We start from the raw sequence: 20252 nt of genomic DNA, 5'->3' as shown, positions 1-20252 counted from the left end.
GAAACAAATCTGTAGATAACAAGCAGTGTTTCTAAATTTTACTTCATTTATGTGTGAAAAGGGGTCTGTATCAAATTTGTCAGTGGTCAAGTAAACGCGTCCAGAGGATCGAATTATAATTTACATATTAGTTGAGTTATAAATGTGCTTGTCACCGTATTTGTGAAAAGAGTAAAACTGGAAAACGTCATATCAATATTTTTCTTAAACATTCTGTGACCATTCTACAAAATGTCAAGTGTTTAGAAACGCCTTTTATTGGTTATACAAATGTTCGAAAATTAATCAAGTAGCATACATCATTACATTTTTGAAATAGGTCAATAACAATTACTCTGACCGTATGACTGAAATGTCTGATACAGTTATGAGTTTCAATAATTCTTATTCTTTGCAAGATTCTCCATCATTTGCTGTTCTAGAATTTTCACACTTGACATCTAAATTGAGTGCGTCTTTTTTTTAAGTTGTGAAACTGTTTTCCTGTATTCGAATTCGACTGAGATTAAAATCGCAAGGGGATATCATGCAGTTTTTTTTTTTTTTTTTTTTTTCCCTGGTGTGTGTGTCAGATCGAGTCGCTAATAATTTTGCATTTCCCATTTGTATTTATATTAAATTTCTTTACACGAAGCACAAGAATTATTTCAGTTCAGTGATGCATTATCACATTTCAGTGTATAAACCATAGTGAAAGTGGAAGAATAAACTTAAGAAATGAAGTTTTTCATTTTTGAAGTCGGCTAACTACTAGTACGTTGTGGTAATTCAACATTCTTCACAAAATGTTTAATCGTGTGACTAATGTTTGTAAAAGAAGGTAGGTTTTGCTGCATGCTATAGTTTCAATTTTCCTTATTTTTTTTCCCTTCTCCATTTTTCCTTTTATTCAGGAGTTATCATGATATTATATAAGAAAAAGGGAAAATGTAACCTTTCGCTATTTATTCTTTTAGATAATTCTATTTTTTCTAACTATTATTATTATTTTAGCTATAAGAAAGGTATCAAGTGTTATACAATTGTACTACAGCAGATCTGTTAAGCCAGTTCGCTTTATTTGAAATATGCACGAGAAGTGGTAAAGCCCATTTCCTATGATCGAGTTTCTAGGCGCAGTGAATCGGTGAAACTAAATCAGTTGTAATATTATATCGTATTAAATGCTTTTATGGACATCTGTAAAATGTATGTAGGAACAAAAACGTGTTCTGTCAAACAACTCACGTTTTCTTAGATGTTTGAGTTTAAAGGCGTAGTCCTTTGCCTGAGGCCTGTTTCATGTCAAATACTGTAGCTTGTATGCATTTTGTACTATATTTTTCAGCGTAATGATAAAAAATGAGCTTTGAAACACTTCACCTCAGTAGCTTAAACCTTCGTTTTCTAAATTAATCTACGTTTAATCTTTTAAGTTGAACAATGGAGTTAATAATATTGTTTAAGAATTAGAAAGCAGCGAAATGATTCAGTAATACTGTTTATGCTTGTTAGTTTAAGCAACGAAATGGCTTCTTTCAAATTAAATCAAAATATGTTCTGAATATTCACAGTTTAGTATATATATTTTAGAGTTCAGAATATTCACACATCTTAGTGTGTCTACCTAACTGCTACACAAATATGGCAAGTTACAGTCAGTAGGAGAACTTAACACCATCATATTTATTTAAACTCTTAATAATAGTTAAAAGTGTATAACACACACTTAAAAGCCTCTACCTTGCGCGTAGTTACAATAGCTGGGCACAAAGCCTTTAACAGTTACAATTTAATTACCTTATCGTCTAAATACCTGGAATAACTCTAATTATAGAAATTCAATTTCAGTGTTAATTGAATCAAATAGCTAACTATTAACCGCTAAAAGGTAGCGCAAGAGAAAAGTCTGAAAGAGAAACCTTTCAGTGAAATGGGTTTGGTTTATTTAATACTTACAAAGCACTCGATGGCTATCTGCCTTAGGAGACGGATGCTTTCGTGGAGAACTTTCTAAGGGAAACTGGCTCCTGTACACGTTTACGCAAAGGCAAAACCACGAAAACGCCCATACAGCCAGCCGGGTTCGGCGGGATTCGAACCCATATCGAACTACCAGTGTTCGGCGATTTTACCTCTCGTCCGCTGATGGACCCTTTAGTGAAATGGAAATTAATCAAAGTATAACAGGTAGCCAGGAGCTTTGCAGTTAAATAACCGCATTCGCGGTACTAAAATTTGTGAAGAACTCGTTCAGACTGCTGTGATGGAATAATGGGAAAATACGAAAACTAAAAATTAGCTGTTGAAAAATTAACATATTTATCCCAATTTTAAGTCAATTTACCCAATAAAATGTATAGTTGTCTGAGACACGTATACATATAAATTGACACTGTAATGTAATAATTCAGATTGTTAAATAGGCAGTAAAATAATCTTTTTACATGTTATAGCAATTAAATACCGATATACGAAAATTAATATTATTAAAATACGGAAGTTAAATACCGTCTTAAGAATTATAAGAAAACAACCAAACGATAAAAAAATTTAAACTGTTTGCCATAAATAATAATTTCACATCAGTTATTGTAGCTTTTAAAATCTTATCAGTTTGAGTTTGAATTCACTTAGACGCTAAATGTTATAAACCTTTTATTGTTTATTGATTTTCTGTATTTAATTCACTTAATTTCTTTTGGACGTATATTACAGATTAAACGCAAAATTTAAACAAGTTTAAATTTTGCGTTTGTGGATTTGCACGACACGATTGATTTTTGGCCATTTTGCTTGACTTATTTTGTGATATATATACTTCCTTGTTCCTTGTAGAACTAGAGGAAGTATTGTAATCGCGAAAAATTCCGAGTATCATATTTCAACGTAAATATCCATTTTGACCGCTCTCGATTCCATCTGAACGACTTTTTTTTTTGTGACATATGTACGTACTAACAGAATGAAAGATTCCTTTTTTGTTTTTTTTTTTCCAGAATGTTGAGCCACACTCATTTGCTGTTAGTTCCATCTGTACATTATCTGGCCCTTTTTCTCAACATCGGTTGGAAAAATATTTTTATGAAGAGATCCTTTTTTAGCACCCAAAGTTATACTAAATGCGCCTCGATGCTGTGTGGAATTCCGATTTTTATTAATATTCAATAATTATATTCCTCTTGTTATTTTCTCGGTGTGAATGTCGCCTGCGGGCTGGGAGTTTTACATGCTTGCTGTAAGTGATCCCATTCCAACACTAGCCCACATCTTTATTTAGCCACATCAACACACCATTCCCACATCTTTTATTTTTTTGTCTCGTATCCCAAGGTTCAGTTTCCAAATGCTACCTAAAGAATGGATTTAGATTATGAGAAAACACGCGAGGGCTGTGTACTTAAGAAGGAGATGTATTTTCATGATAAACATTTTAAAAGAAACTGTCTGTTGCATGGGGGTAGCCATTAGAAAAATAGAAGAATAACTAACTTTGAGAAATAGATCTCTAATGAAATTCAAGGAAATAAGTTTAAATGAAATACAACAAAAAATGTCTTAAATTTAATAGGCTGTACAAGGAAGTCATGTGATATCCACATGAGATATTATGTATTTTGAAATACAAGATTTAGGATTTTCTATCGGTGTGTATTTTATTCGTCTGTAAAGTAACCTTTTACCCACCGAATTTAATAAGTTTTAAAATTTTACTGTATTATCTGACCGTCTATGTAGCTCGAAAATATGACTATTCTAAAACACATTCATTAAGCTTACGCATATTTCTTTCGTACTGATGGCTGGCAGAATGTCTTTCAATGGCTGAATAGCTATGACCACTCAAAATTGGTAATTTAGTCCTTGTTTAAATCGTGGCTAACGGGCTAGCTGTATCGCTATAATCAGTTTCAGTCAAATAACGAAAAGGAAATTTTATACGAAACATCCTTATTTCTGTGCTCGCATCGCGATACTAGGTGACTGATATTTCATGAGTGACAAAGTGACATCCTGCAGTCTTATCAACAAATAATGATAATCATGCCAGTAAATTCACTCTGCAACTGCGATTTCTGATAAGAAAAAGTTTCACTAAGATTAGTTTCATAAGTGTTCATCTTAAGATATGAAACAGAAGTCTGCTTAGATTTCACGATGGTAGCTGCTAATTTGCCGACTGATTTATTAAAGTAACGCCATATATATCGAATGTTCCGAAAATGATCGGCGAAAGCTGGTGCGTGGTAAGCTGCTATTTAAGTATGATATGCCTTGTGTGTAGGGAGGGGTAAATCTATCGCTGTTTATTATTTCGTAAATGATGTGCAACAGTGTAATAATCTTTGGCTTTGTAATTTTAGGGTAGGGATGCTAGTTTAGCTTTTTTAAAGCGAATTCCTAGAGCACTAAATTTTATTCAGTTTATTTGATTTATATTGCTTTTCTGCCGTATTAAAGTCAATCAAATGAAAAGTCGCGTGACATAATTTTATGATGTTTTTTCAAAAATGCATTGTTTGTGGAATTATGGTATAGGGAGGGAGAATCCAAAAATAATATGCAATAACTTAATGCTCCTCAAATGTGGTATATTGTTTTCGGTTAATAAAAATCACATATTGGGAAAATAAACCCTTAAATTAGATAATACTTTTAGAACTGCCAGACGAAATTCTTCGTAAGTGTTGCCATTGAATGAGACGTAAGATCTTTAAGCGCACTCTTGTACATAGCCGATTTTCTGAGTATTTCAGTTAGGCAAAGCATAAAAATTAGACTCATTCAGTTGGTTACTGTATTCAGTGTAAAAGAAATATGTTAAGTCCGATCAAGTCCTGAGAATAAATAAATGTGTGAAGAATACCAATAAGAGATTTATATACAGTGCAAACCGTTTATTGAAATCCCTTATTGAAATCCCTTCTGTTCCAAACATATTTGAGTTTATTAAGCGGCTTAAGTTTAATAGAAGGCGCTTTGTATATTGCAAATCGCATCAGTTTTAAACTTTTCAAGTTACATGTTAATAGTTAACAACTAGTTCGATAACTAATCCTAAAGTAATAAGTAAAAATTAATGCTAAAATTAAACTATTAACGCAGTTTTGAAATTCATTTCTTAAATTTTTATAATATACGTTTATAATTACGTTCTTCATGAAGTTTTATCTCTTTCTTATAAACAACTGTTTTATCTCTTGTGCGTTCCACATTGTCCAACAACAGTTTTTCAATTGTTTTATCAAAAACTGCTGGTAGCATTTTTTTTTTCCCTTTGTCAGCACCTTTCAATTCAAGATTTTTTTTCTTAAATCTGCTATTTTTCCAAATTCGATTGATTTTGGCGTGTCATTTTTTTATGTCCCATTCGCTGTGAGTTTCTACAGTTCTTTTAGTACTTTCATAATCAATTTTTACACTTGTTGTCTCAATATTGTTGTGAATTGACGCATATTCAAAAAATGAATCTTGATAACTTACCTGGACTTGTATTTGAAATTCTAGCTATAGTTTGCAATTCCTTTGAGACTTTCCTTCTGCATAAAAGCCACATTCTTTTAATTAATTTAATTGTTTAAGCCCTTGCAATCATTATGTTATGCATAGTCTAAATGTTAGACGTTTTGTTTGCAGGAAGAGACACTAATGTTGTATAGACTACGAAAACGAACATTATGAATAAATTACGTAAAGCTTAGATAGGTATTAAGTCGGATATTTTGAATCAGTCTTTGCCAGTCTGTGTTTAGTAAGGGGCGCAGATAAGTTTAATAAACGGCGGTTTTTCTATTGATTAGTTTGTGTTTGCTTTGTTCCTAGAAATTTAATTGTAATAAGCGGCTGAGTTTATTAACCAGTGAATTTACCTTTCAGTACCTTTAAATAATACTTTCTCGTTGGTAAGTAAAGTAGAATGAACAAATTATTGACGCTTTTTGAGGCTGCAAAGCTAAGCACGACCATTGTATTCGAAAAATACGATCTTTGCCAAGTCATATGGCAGTTGGAGATCAAAATATTTGAATGAATGGCAAAATCATTTTGCGAATATTATATATCGAACTAGAGCTGATAAACATTTTGTGTCAACTTTGAATAAAGAGGCTTGGTGCTTTAGTTAGTTATCAAGTAAATTCTCTGAATTAAAAAAAAAAAAAAAAACTAAAAAGAGGAATTTTTATTTACTGCAAGATGAGACAGGTTAGTTCATATTTTATGAACAAGATCAAGTCTCATAAATTGGTCTTCCTTTTTTATAGTTGTCCAAGAACTTGGCAAATTTTAGTCACAGAACTGTTCTCAGTTAGCTGAAATATGCTCTGATTTCAGTAAGCATTGTTATAAGGCATGTGTCAAGTATATGTGTCACCTATCTACCCCTTGCATAACTATCCATAAAAGTTAATGATGTAAGTGAAGATCAGAGATAAAGATTTCAGTAGAATATATAAAAACTGCTGATAAGAAATACCATTCATGTTGAAATTTTTATGCAATGACAGATAACTGCTGAAGCCTTTGTTGCGATTTTTCCCCTAAATTTTTACTCTATCAAATACCGCAGAAAAAGCTTTTCTCGTGTGCTGAATAAATGGTTGAATTTAAAACAGTATTAAATATATTATAAATTAAATATTTTCATCAGTGTGTAATTATTTTATCATATAATGTAATACGTAATATGAAATAAAACAATCAGTTTTAACTACTGGATTAGATAAAAATATACGTGTAAGGTAATTTTTAAGCAAAATAATAAATTTAACTTGCAATAGTTTTTTTTTTTTTTTTTTTTTTAACTCTTCATTTTAATTTTTGTGTTTCCTTTTTCTATTCTGAAAATAGTAAACTTCAAAACTAACTGCCATCATAAGAATATTGCGTAACGTTGATGACCTTTGCAAACTAAAACAGAAAGTGATAACTTTAAAGACGCATTGACTAGCCAATCAAATGATATTCAGATCGGACGGTAAAGACGCCGAACTCTGATAGTTTAACTTGGATCAAATCCCGTTGAGCGTGCTGGCTGCATGTTTGGTTTTCGTTTTTTTTTTTCATGTATAATATGTATACGAGCCAGTTTCCTTTAAAAAGTGCTCAACGAAGGCATCCATCCCTGTGAGCAGATAGTCCTCAAGTTCCTTTGCTTTAGTTAATTAACCTAACGAAAGCGGAATTAAGTCACTCTGAACTAAGGTTTCGTCTGCAACACATCGTATTTTCTTTTCTTTTTCGTTATTCTCAACTTGTTTCAGACTGTTGTCTTCGAAATGTAAAAAGTTCTATACCCTCACTAATTAATTTATATCGGCATGAAAATGTGTGTCGAACATGAATAAAAAGGAATAATTAAATTCCAACACTATTACAAGTTCCCTTTTTTATTATACGTTTATTACGCATCGTCCGTCTTCGACGTATCTAATTTATTACATATACAGCGTGTTTATAAAGTCCCGGACCCATTTTGATGTTTAATAACTCATAAAATAATGAAGATATAAATAAACGTATGGCATTTAATGATAAAATAACTTATTTTCCTTTTCAGGTTTGAATATCTTTACTTTTGTAAATATCATCTGCGCGTGTTATTTCAGATAATTTCATTTTCCAGTCTAAATATCTGTACGTCTAAATATCGTCTGCTTATTAATTTCTGAAGCGCATAATATTCTTTGACTAAGCATCATTTCATCTTTCTGGCTAATGTGCACATATGTGGATCTGAAAACCCCCATGAATACCATGAGGCACAAAGGGAATCCCCAAAGGTTAATGTGTGGTGTGGACTAATGCACGACCGAGTCATTGAGCCTTTCTTTTTTACAGAAAAGATGGTCTCATCGGTCGTATACTGAGACATGTTGGAAAACTTCGTATTTCCACAACTAGAAGAGCTTCAGCCACATGTCTTTTTGAAACAAGATGGTGCACTCGCTCATTGGAGTACCATCGTTCGTAGTTCTTTGAATGACCATTTTACAGGAAGATGGATTGGGCGAGGAGGTGCAATTCCTTGGCCACCCAGATCACCTGATATAACGCCACTGGAATTTTTCCTTTGGTGATTTGTAAAGGACAACGTTTACAGGAGGAGAGTGTCGAACATTGATGACCTAAAAGCCAGAATTACAACCGCAATAGCCTCTCTGGATGCTGACATGTTTGCCGGTACCTGGAGTGAAATTGAATATCGACTTGATATTCTCCGTGTGACGAAGTGAGCACACGTGGAAGTTCATTGACAAGGGTCATGGAACTTTTTGAGTCTATCTAACCATTTATGTTATTAATTTTAATCTATCTTTTTTATTTTATGAGTTATTAAACATCAAAATGGGTCCGGGACTTTATAAACACTCTGTATATATATATGTAATAATTTCTGTAGATACTTGATGACTCTTTGTGGCGCATAGATAAAATGATAGAGCTGCTTAGATACCCAAGATGCATAACAAAGAAAAACTACTAGTCGTGGCTGAAGACAACAAGACACAATTTATTTCTCGATATTCAATCATTCTTTACATAGTCTCGAGCACGCATAATTTTGGGTGCTATGTGCGTCTCACAATTCGTAAATTTTATATATCTTGAAACAGTGAACAAAGTAGAGCGAGAAGCGAAGCGCGGAAAAGGTCTGCGCATTAGTAAGAGTGATATTTATAGTAAAAAGTTTCTTTAATCTGATTGGATGACAGCCATCCGCATTGCAGCATGACTACATAAGAAACATGAAATAGGTTAGCTTGCAAAAGTCCAGAAAAATTATTATAAATAGTTTAGAACAGAAAGGGGACATAGCCAAACTAAAATGTGAAATCAAAAGGAGACTAGTGCCAAATTACAGTAATTTTTTTTTTATATTTTATATTTTGCATATACTATATGTAAGATATAACAAAATACGATAACTGCTTTAAAAATAATTGGTGACCTCAAAACTAACATTTCTAGATTTGGTGCTGTCCACCAAAATTCATTTGTTCTCTCAAAGTCGAGATCATTCCACATTACATCGCACTGCTTGAGAAAGGTAACTAAAACTAATATTGACCAATCATAGCTTGTTTCTAGAATCGCACCTACTTCGTCACAATTCTGCGAACTTCTACCTTACTAATATCTCCCCGCTTCGCTTCTCTAAAATGCCTACGTCTTAATTTAAAAAAAAAAACAATGTGTACAAGAAAATAAAACGTAATTGTATGATTAAAGAGTATGTTATTTACGAGGAATTATTCAAGTGTGCCTGTAAATAAAGATGATAATTAGCTGAACTTAATTTCGTATCAACTTCCTCTCGCCTTATAACTCAGCCATCATGACTGTGCTTCATGACATATATATATATATATATATGTGTGTGTTACATTATATATATATATATATATATATAACATTATATATATATACACATTTGAAATAATTTAGATGCTGTTGATATGCTGGTTCATAAAGAAGCAGATACAGTCATGGCCTATGAAGTACTATTATTTCGTGACAAAATAATATTTTTATTATAGACCAACATTCTTGATGCATGGATAAAAAACTGACTACAAGCGCGGCCGTTCTTGAATGAATTTTGACGTTGCCGAAGGAAATGTAACGACAGCAGTCTAGTCAGACAGAGAAGCAGGGAGCGAATGCGACGTGTCCAATTTAGTTCAGATTGCTCTCTTTTGACTAATTTTAAGTTTGGTTTCCAAATTTTCAATTATTTTGGCTGAAGCAAATAATTTGCAATTATTTTGTAAGAATTATGTGAGAGATATTAATTTTGAATTGATGCAGTTAAGGGTGTTGTTATAAGCAGTTTCTAATTTTAGGACAGAAAAGAGGAGTAACCAAATTAAAATAGAGACAAATTAAAGTTAAAATTTTAATGTCATGTACGAATATACTATATGTATAATATTCATTTTAAGCTGTATGTAAGTTTTGTATTATGTTTAAAATTACAGCTGAGATCGAAACTAAGACCACTTGTGAAGAAAACAATACTAACAGAATAATATCCAAAAATATATATGACTTTCGAGGTACCGATTTGTATGCTGCCAGATATAATTTAAAATTTTTAACACCTAAAAGAACTGTACTGACAATTAAAAGCAATTAAACAAAGAGTTCAAAGAACTCCACTTTAATAGCAAAATTGGCAAACTGCATGGATATATTCTCATAGGGTTCCACATGCGTCTCATAAGTAATGAATCTGTTTTCTTTAGAAAACCCTTCATGAGGGCATCCCATCCCATAGCCCTCACATGCTTTATATTAGTTAAATAAAAACAAGTAAACACTTATTTGGTGGAATCTTCATACGCAAGCGATTCAACTAGGTTAAGCTATTTCTTGAGTAATTATCACTCTATTTTCTGAATAATTTATGTTCTGTTATCGCATTAAGTCTCAACGAGGTGTTAATTTACGGCGAAATAATAGGATTAGCGGGTTCCCTTCTTTTACTATTTACTGTCTTGATCAACTTTTGTATCTTGAACTTCTGAGGAAAAGTTTTCGCACCTATTATAATTGTGCATCATAAAACTCTTTCAGATATTGAACTGGAATCTGAGTATGAAAATAAGATTACAATCTTACTAATTTTTTATATTTAATATTTAGTTCTTTTTTTTTAATATAGTTGCGTATTATCCCATCAACCGTGAAATGCCAAGCAGCGCGATTCAGCTTCAATTGTAGAACCTACCAGCGGCCAGGCAGTAAAATCTCTGAACAGTGATAGCTTCGACATGGATTCGAATCCAAGCGAAAGGGCTTACTGCATGAGCGTTTTCCTGGTTTTCTGCATGTGTAACGTGTACACGCGCCAGTTCCCCGTAAAAAATTCTCCAGAAAGCATCCCTTCCTTTAGGCAGATAGCTTTAGTGTGTTTTGCTGTAATAAACAACCAAATCAAACCAGCTTCAATTATCGATAAGTGTGACGTCATAACAGCTGTGCTTTCATCTGATGTAAGCTCGATTTCATCTAATGTAACCCCGCTCAATAACCCCCCCCTTTTTTTTTTTTTTTTTTTTTTTTTTTTTATGAACAAGAACATGTGAAGTAACTGTTATTGTTGTATTTTTTCCCTTGCATTTTGGGGGGGGGGGTTATATTAAAATTTGGGGCTTGCTTTTTATGGAACAGCAAGTATTGGATTATTAAGTTTGGGAGCCTACGATCAAAAGAAGTGTGTATTAATGGGCACGATATTGTACTTTATTCGAAATGGATAAACAATGGCGATACAACGCCATTCGAAAAGAAACGTGATTCGATGGCTGTAGAATGACGTATGTGGCTCCACTCCAGTTCATTTACAGCTAATCCAGAGAATTAGCATCTGTTGAATGGGAAAAGAACAGTTGCAGATGACCCACAAAATAGTAATAAATTGGAAAATTACCCGTGTAAAGTTATACACATTGTATAACTTAGTAAATAAAGTGAATCGACCGAAGCAGACTTTTTTTATTTTTAGTTGTTAACTCTTAGAAATGATAGAGTAATTATTACTTATTTGTACGAAGTAAAGGAAGTATTGTAATCGCAAAATTTTCAGTTATCGTGTTTTTGTTATCGTGTTAACACCCATTTTGACCGCTTCCGAATCCATTTTGGCTATTTTTTTGCTTGACATTTGTTCGTACGGACAGAATAAAGGACTTTTTTTTTTTTTCCAAAACAGATCGCAAAAGGGATTGATAATGAAATTTTTCGCGACATCTGTTCATACGTATGCATTTTGCATAACTCGAAAACGATTAGCCGTAGAACATTGAAATTTTGTATATGGGTCTCCTATAATACTTAGTTGTGCACCTCCCAGTTTTACTGTAATCCGCAGTACTAAAAGTAAACTTACCTCCCATACTAAGCTTAAAAGTCCCGGCCTTTATTTTTTAAATCGCTGGTCGTAGTCATATACTTTCAGTTACAAAGTGTTTTAAATGACGAAAATATTCATTTTTTGGCAATGTCAAATAAGAAAAAGAAAGAAAATCTGAAAGGTTTCAGATTTTAAATTACGTCCAAAGAGGCTTTTTTTAGCATTTTGTGTATTGCCTTAATTTGTTAAATATCATGTTCTTCGCACTTAAACAATAAAATTCAGTTCAAGAGCAATAGCACGAACTCATTTTAAATTGAGCATATCTTTAGAATTTCCGATACAGTCTCATGCGTTGGAGATAAAAAGGTTTTTTCTGCGCAACGTTGCCATTACTCGCTTTGAAATCCTTGAGCTTATTAATCGAAAATTCGTTAAAGTTTTACAAAATATGAAATAAATAAAGCAAATTCCAGATTTGGGCTTCCAGATGCCCATTCGCAGTAGGATTACGTCATTCAAAATTCGATGGCTCTAGGTACCGTTGTTTTATCAGAATGCGAGAAACATGCATACATTTATGCAGATTCTTCATTACTTAATTTCTTCAAATATACGTCTAATATTTGGCGGTAACAGTTTGAAAAGTCAAGCGGACATTCAGAGTGATTCGACGCAAAATCGCAAAACGGAAACAATAGTCCCTCGGGAAGTTTTGGACAAATAACGAAATTTAACTTTTAGTGCGGTCTCATATTTGGGAACGTTTTATACTCATTATGAAGAAAATAAAATAAAGTTCGACTCCTGTACGAGAAAAATTAACCAGGGTATTTAATTTCAAAATTTGCAGTTTTGGTGTCATTTACAGCTTGCCTTGAAGGATTGGTTACTTAAATTAGAGCAATTTGAAAAATACGTTTAAATGAAGTACAGCAAAAGTGTATATAATTTAATAGGATGTACAGGTATGTCTTAATATCCTCATCAGATTTCTTTTATTTTATTTACTGATTGTTCTATGTTGTGCCAACCGTCTGTATTTCAAAATGAATTAAAATATATCAGACAGGAATCAATATTGGTATTTCGTATTCCTGTATGATATTATTCGGAAATTTTTGATAATATCATACTCTGTAGCGAGCCATGAATATTATTCGCACAATGATATAATGCAGATAATGCGTCCAGTAAGTTGCGCAGTTGACGCGTGTTCGGAAGGGGGAAAAAAAAAAAAAAAATATTTGCCAAGGTTGCTGAGAAGCATCTGAAGGCTTGCTACGCCAGACGGAATCCGTAGAATTTCGAATGAAAGATTTTAAAATAAATTCGCTGCTGAAAAATAATATACCACTTTAAATTTTGAATGAAGCAAGAGGCCATTGATTCAAAGTGTGATTTTACTTCGTTACGCATATTTCTTAGTTGTGCCATTTCAGACTTTCCTAGTTGAGGCTTTTTTTTTAAATTATGCCATTTTAGTCTGTTTAAATAGGATAGGTAAGAAGTATCTTCATTCAGGGTTAACGCAAAATCGTAAAACGCGGTAGGAGGTAACTCCACCGTGATATATTTATAAAGTGACGTCACAGTGACTTTTTGCCCTTTGGCACTGCTTAAATAAAATATTAATGACATCCTTGTTTATACCTAATACAGAAAACAAGATGTTTTTAAAATCTGGATACGATATAGTATTACTATTTTCATAAAACAGAATTTTAATCTTGAAAATTGGAATATCGAAACGAAAAAGAAAAATGAAAACTTTTGAGGATTTGGGTAGCTTTAAATCCGTATTAAAAATATAATCTCTCTCTCTCTTTATATATATAAAGAAGAATGTCTGTGTGTTCGTTCGCGATTAACTCAGTCACTACTATACCTATCGTCACCAAACTTTATAGTGTTTCTTTTCTGAATCCTGGGAAAGGTCGCCGTCCACTTTTTTCAAAAAAAAAAAAAAAAAGAAAAAAAAGAAAAAAGAAAGCTAAAATCAGAGTTGTTAATTAAAAGCTTTGAAAACGCTAATTTTCGCCCTCATTTTTCTGAGTGGCAACGGTCTCGCACGCTGGAGATACAAATCCTGCTTTATTTCGTGAAGTGTTACTACTGCTCGCTTTAAAATCGCAGTTTGCTAATCCAAAATTTCTAAGTTTTACAAAATCTGTATATATAAAGAAGGATGTCTCATTTGTGAGTGTGCTTGTTCGCGTTTTTTTTATTTCTGATTAGTTATGATCAATTTTTTGCCTCATTTAATCGACTAAAATTGAATATAGGTGAAATATTGAATGGAACTGAGCTTTTACGTCCATTTGATTAGAAAGACGAAAATCATTAAAAACTGCGTGCTTTTATAATGAGAGAGAATAAGTTTACTTTTCTATCGAAATTTTTTTTTGTGGGTTCCACATCGCATCAGACTGAAAAATGTATGACTATGAACCGGATTTTTTGCGTCGTTATTAGAGAAGGATTACAGCGGTATCGTTCTCTTTGTTGTTAGATACATTACTCTCTAACTTAACTGTCATCGAGTACTTCCGCTAGTTCTAAATAATCGTGAAAAACGTCAGTGGTATTATTATCACTTCGAAAAATGGATTTATCTTATAGACTTTGAAAAATGTGACTTTCATGATAGAAAAGAATGTTAGACTATGTATATAGAGAGAGTAGTGTTTTTTTTTTTTTTTTTTTTTTTTTAAGATTGTGTGCTTGACAGAGTTACTGTATAATATTCAACAAAGAATTCGTCTTCCTTTCCAGTTGAAATAAGTGTTTTTTATACTTCGTAATTTCTCCACAAGCTATAATGAAACGTTAAATATAGAAAAGGCTAAAATTTTATGTTTTTTGAGGTCTTCATTCAAAAAACACCTGCGGAAGGAGGGAAAAAAGTCAGAAATGGCGTGATATTTGTTGCGACCTTCAGAAAGCCTGAAAAGGAAAAGCCCAAAATGGGATATTTGTTCGTAGATTATACATTGAACATTAACAACAGAAAAATCATTTTTGTTGTTGTTACTAATCTCGTGTCATGGCAAGGCAAGATTTCACTTGTCGTTGGGAAGAGCCTCTGCCGGTATACAGGTGACAGTACGACTTTGCTCAATTCTGCCACCAATTTTGGAGAACACCCCAACGGGACGAGTCCGATGGTATTCCATCCCGCTTCCCTTACTACCAACCTCTCGGGAGAACTTACGGTTCTCCGTAGGTTTTGAGTGTCTCCATGCCGCACAGACAGTATACGTTTACAAGCATTCATGTCTTCTCCGGGATTCGAACCAGCGCTCTTTATTACTGTACTCGGAGTCACTAACCACTATCCCGGATGGCGGCAAATACTTTTTCACTTCTTTGTTACGAAGTAAAGGAAGTATTACGATTACGAAAAATTTTGGGTGTCATATTTTAACGAAAATATCCATTTTGACTGCTATTGAGACGCTTTTTGCTTTTTTTTTTTTTTTTTTTTTTTTTTTTTTTTTTTTTTTTCGTGGCGTACGGACAAAATAAAGAATTATTTTTTTTCCAAAAATGGATTCAGATTTAAAATAGATTCACAATGTAATTTTTTCGTGACATACGTACGTACACATGTATCTCGTTCAACTCAAAAACTATTAACCGTAGAACGTTGAAATTTTGTATACAGGACTGCTATACATGTAGTTATGCATCTCTCTTTTTGTTGCATTCGGCCGCATTAAACATATGTTATATATACCCACTGTCTTGCCCTGCTCGGTGAGCTCTGGTTTTTTATTCTTATATGTTGATAAATTGTGCATTTTTTGCTTTAAAAGCGATTGAATTATGTTGTCCTCATGTTCCGGTTAATTTTTTTATACTTTTAGTTAATCTGCATACAAAAACCGTAGAATTATCAACAGTTTTAAAGTGGCGGTAGGGCTAGGCCGCCATTTGTTCACATTTGAAACTCTTGGTAGAATAACGAATTCAGTGTATTTTCGCCCAGTGGCACCAAAAGCAAACTTAGTTTTTGTTCTTGTCGGATGGCGAAATTGCTTGTTTTTCCGCACAAACTCTAATTGGGGGAAGAAAAAAAAAAAAAAAAAAATAGCTGTTTTTGACTGTATTTGGTGATTTAGGTTTTTCTGTATTTTAATTTTGAAGATGTTTTGAGATTTTTTGTATTTTTGCCTTGTCGCAAAGTGAGAACTGAACTGATTGAATGACAAATATATATCTCTATCGAAATTCAGGAAGTAAGTTTTTAAATAATGCGGAGCAAAAAAAATGTATATAATTTCATAGGCCGTGCAAGGAAGTCATGTGGTGTCTACATCAGATTTTTTAAAAAAGAGGAAGGATTTAACTAGTGACTGAATGCATAGCTGTCGCTAAATATGTAAGATTACTTAATAACGGTAGTTCGACCTGTGTGCAAACCTGGGAAACGGGCCAGCTGCATAGGCTTCCTCGTTATTTTCCCTATGTTTAACACGGATATGAGTCTGTTTTCTTTAGCTAGCCCTCCACGAAGGCATTCCTTCTCTTAGACAGATAACCCTCGTGTGCTTTACCATAAGCAAATCAGATCAGGCTAGAATCGGTTAGCTAACTAAGCTCAGCACAGAAAATAAATTGATACGACCATTTTTCACAAATGTTTCATACTATGATGATGACATCTGTCCTTTTACTACTATCCTTTTCGCACCTATCCTTTCCACACTTGTGTAAGAAATTATTCATGGGATACCAATGATATCTTTTTGGTAAGTTAACCAACTTTCTTAAATTCGTACGATATTGATAACGTCTGTCTTTTCACTGTACTTTCCAATTTCATATAGCATGCTAATATTTGATGCTTGTCAATGTAATTACAATGTCTCTCAAATGTTATCCGATTAGTTTCCAAAAACAGAATCAGAATTTTAAATGTATTTAACTGAAGCTATAAAATCTCGTTTTCTTTGAAATACGCATTTACTAGTTGTCTTTTGTACCTAAATTTTAAATTCTTTTCTAAATATTTAAGGTTAAAGATTTTCAAAGTTGAAAATGCGAATGAACTCAAAAATGAATATCTTCTGTTTTGATTCGGAAACCCGTGTCACAAAAGCTATGGAAGAGTTGTTTTCTCAATTAAAAATCAAAAAGCACTTTTTCCATTTTTTTTAATATTTCGTGGGACAACACTAAAGTTTAAATTATTCAGCACTAGACTTTAAATCGCGACACTGTGAAATAATTCAATATTTCAGGACAATTAACAGAATCACACATGCCTAGGATCACACGTTTACGATCACTATTTTCTTAAAATTTAGATTCATTTTATGGATGATCATTATGTCAATCTTTGTTGATGATTTCATTTTAAGATGACAACATGTTTGTACTGCTGAGCGGTAAAAGGCGCTGAATACTGGTAGTTCGGTCAGGATTCGTGTCCTAGCGTTCGGGCTGGGTGCACGAACGTTTTCGTGGTTTTCCCCATGTGGATACGAGATTAATTTTCTTTAAAAACGGCATCTTTCCCTTTCCGTGTAGTGCCTAATAACAGAGCACGTAAAATGATATCCAGTGATTGTATTGATTCATTACATCATGTATAAATTAAAGATTACAGTTTCAGCGAATATCGTGCTCTCCAGTATCGCAACTCCTCTGTTATATTCTATTCCTTGTCTGCTGTATCTGAAATTTTATGAATCTTCACAGTATTAAAAATTTACTGTCTTAACTAGAGATTTTAAAGTAGCTTCAGTTAGCTAACATTATCTTATTATAGCAGTCGGTACTCGGTATTTCTTAGAGAATTTTTGCGAAAAAAAGCTGAAGTTTTATGTTTATTTAGTGGCGTAGAATTGTATCCTTGTCACTTGACCATTATATCTAGAGCAGGGTTTCTCAAGCGGTGGTACGCAAGAGAAAAATAGGTGGTACGCAAAGAAGCAAAGTATTTTTAACTATTAAATTCAAAAATTAAAACCCCAACATCCTGACTTTTTTTCTTTAACACTCGTAAATTTATGCGATCTGAACTTTGTTTAAGAATGGTGGTGGTAGTAGTATTTTGTAGTGGCGGTACTAAAGATTTTAAATTTTTGTTTAGATGGTACGAATTAGTCAAAAGGTTGGGAACCGCTGATCTTATGCATAAGTTTTTTTTTTTTTGTTTGTTTGTTTGTTTTTGTTTTTCTCAGTAGTCTTTGGATCACAGACCATTTCGTAAAGTTCTGTTGCAAACCTGAGATCACTTAGTCTCCGATCATGTTAATATTTTTACAATATAGGTATGCATCCCCCAAGACAGCTTTGATAGTCTCCTAAGTCTGTTTTCATTTTGAATTTTCATGCTTTGCATAACTTTATATTACATTAAAAGCTATTAAATGCTTAAACTTTAATATCAACATTAATAGAATCTTTCCTCTTATAATAAATTTAGGATTAATTTATGAATTTTTAATTGCGTGAGCTTTCTTAAAGCAGTCGTGATAACAAAAATGATAGTAACATAAATTCTATATTCTTAAGTTTATTGAAGAATTTTAAAAATTTGCTTGGCTCTTATATGAAAGTATATCACCAATTCGCACATTTTATTGAATGCAAATGTTTTGTTTGCATTGTAAGCTCTGATTAAATTATTTTGTTGTATGCTCTAAAGGGAAGATATTAATTTTAAATTCTGTATTTTATTTCCGGAAACGTTTCAGTAACTTGACTAGATAAATGCGTACTTCGAAGAAAATCACAGGTTTCTAGTTTCTGTGTTCTTTATTTAAAGTTGGTGTCATTATTTTTGGAAATTAAATGCGTTCGATCAGTTTTCTAAGGTACTGTAAGTATAATTTTCCAGAAACATTTGGTGTTATTGAAGTTTATAAATTGTGATCAGGCGTGAAAATTTATCAGAACTAAAGAAAAAAAAAAAAAAAAAGTTTCCTAGTGTAACAATCATTTCCTTCGGGAAGGTCAAACAATGCATCAAAAGCGTGACGAGTTTGAGGACGTTTGCAATGATGTCAAAAGCACGTGCTGAGAAGGAAGGGATACTTGTAAATGTGGATGTAGTGTGTTCGTTAAATATGCTTCCTCTTGCATCAGTCTATTAACGAGAGCTGTTGTTATAATAATTTGTTGTTTTTACCCCAAAGGGCGTAAGCCCAGAAGGGCTATTCGTCTCTAAACGGCTTTTTTAGTTGAATCACTTAAATGCGATGTATCACTTTTCAAATTGTCGCCGCCAAATATTATCGTCCTGTATTATTTTTAAAGAAACTAAATAATGAAGAATGTGCATGAATGTATATGTTTCTCATATTATGAAAAAATAACGGTACCTAGAACCATCATCAAATTCTGGATAACATAGTCCTGCACCCGAACATGGGCATGTGGAACCCCGAATTTGTTTAATGGTCTGTTTCATAATTTCTAAAACTTTAACGAATTTTTGATTAAAAAAAGCTCAGCAATATCAAAGCGAGCAGTGGCGGAATAAAATATTTTTATCTGCAGTGCGCGAGACTGTCCATCGCAAATTCTAAAGATAAGCTGTTTTTAAATATTGTTAGCGCAAATGCTCTTGAAACGTGTATATGTCTGTAAATAAAAAAAAAAAAAAAAAAAAAAAAAAAAAAAAAAACTCGTTTGGGCGTAATGTAAAATCAAAGCTTTCTGATTTTTTTTATTATTTTTTGTGCTTTTGGTTTCGTTGGTACAATTGTCTTCCCCCCTTTCTTTTTTAATGTTATAAAATATATACGCTTCTTTTTCCGCTTTTAAAAACGGCCCATTTTTGTAATCTGTTAAGTGCACGTATCAGCAAGCAGTTTTAAGCACTTTTCGAGTACACGATCTGTATGCAGCGATTGGTCATGATACTCTTTTGAGACCTCGAAAATCTAGAAAGAGAGCGTCTCTGTTGTGCATCTGTTCAGTTTACAATTTTGCACGTAGGTACGTGTTCTTTTAATTCTACATCACTTTTTAAAGTATCGCACTAATATTACTCGATGTTTGTAATGAAGAATTTTCAAAAATCATTGATTCTATATTGCAATATTATACGGTGTTTGAAGCATCTTTTATTAATAACAATATAGCTGAATTTCATCAGAATTATCAACTGAATATATCATCAGTCGAATATATTTTAAATTAATAGTTGTGTTATTTAAAAATGAGGAACATTTAAAATGTTAAGAAATGCTTTTATTGTTATTAGATTACACAGACTGATCATATTTCAAAGATAACTCTTTACCAATAAGTATCGAGACACCCATGCGAATACAGATTTGCGGCCATGATATATGTCACGCCGTCCACCTTTAAAAGTTGTATAGGAAAAGCATTGGCATTAGTCGCATGCAAGATGCTACGAAGTGCAGAAGTATCTGATTTCGGTAAAGGTGTAACA

The 20252-nt window shown here is 32.8% G+C and overlaps 1 protein-coding gene across 7 annotated transcripts in view; it reads left to right on the top strand.

The window, feature by feature from the left end:
• LOC118188219 (lewis-type alpha-(1,3)-fucosyltransferase-like) overlaps nt 1-20252 on the top strand; it is a 119111-nt gene that overhangs the window by 26973 nt on the left and 71886 nt on the right. The window contains exon 1 of one of the 7 annotated variants that reach the window (XM_035358610.2): nt 4089-4226. The exons of 5 other annotated variants lie outside the window; for them this stretch is intronic. The gene's annotated coding sequence lies outside the window, so the exon portion shown is untranslated. Of the gene's footprint in view, nt 1-4088; nt 4227-20252 lie in introns of those variants that run through there. One more of the 7 variants, XM_035358611.2, reaches the window with a different exon arrangement.

This window comes from Stegodyphus dumicola, chromosome 7, assembly GCF_044657685.1.
Source record: "Stegodyphus dumicola isolate Sdum_Otavi_A_Nest chromosome 7, ASM4465768v1".
In the NCBI taxonomy this organism is placed as follows: domain Eukaryota; kingdom Metazoa; phylum Arthropoda; class Arachnida; order Araneae; family Eresidae; genus Stegodyphus; species Stegodyphus dumicola.
The sequence above is the reverse complement of the archived record's forward strand: the minus strand, read 5'-3'. Positions and strand labels throughout refer to the sequence as shown.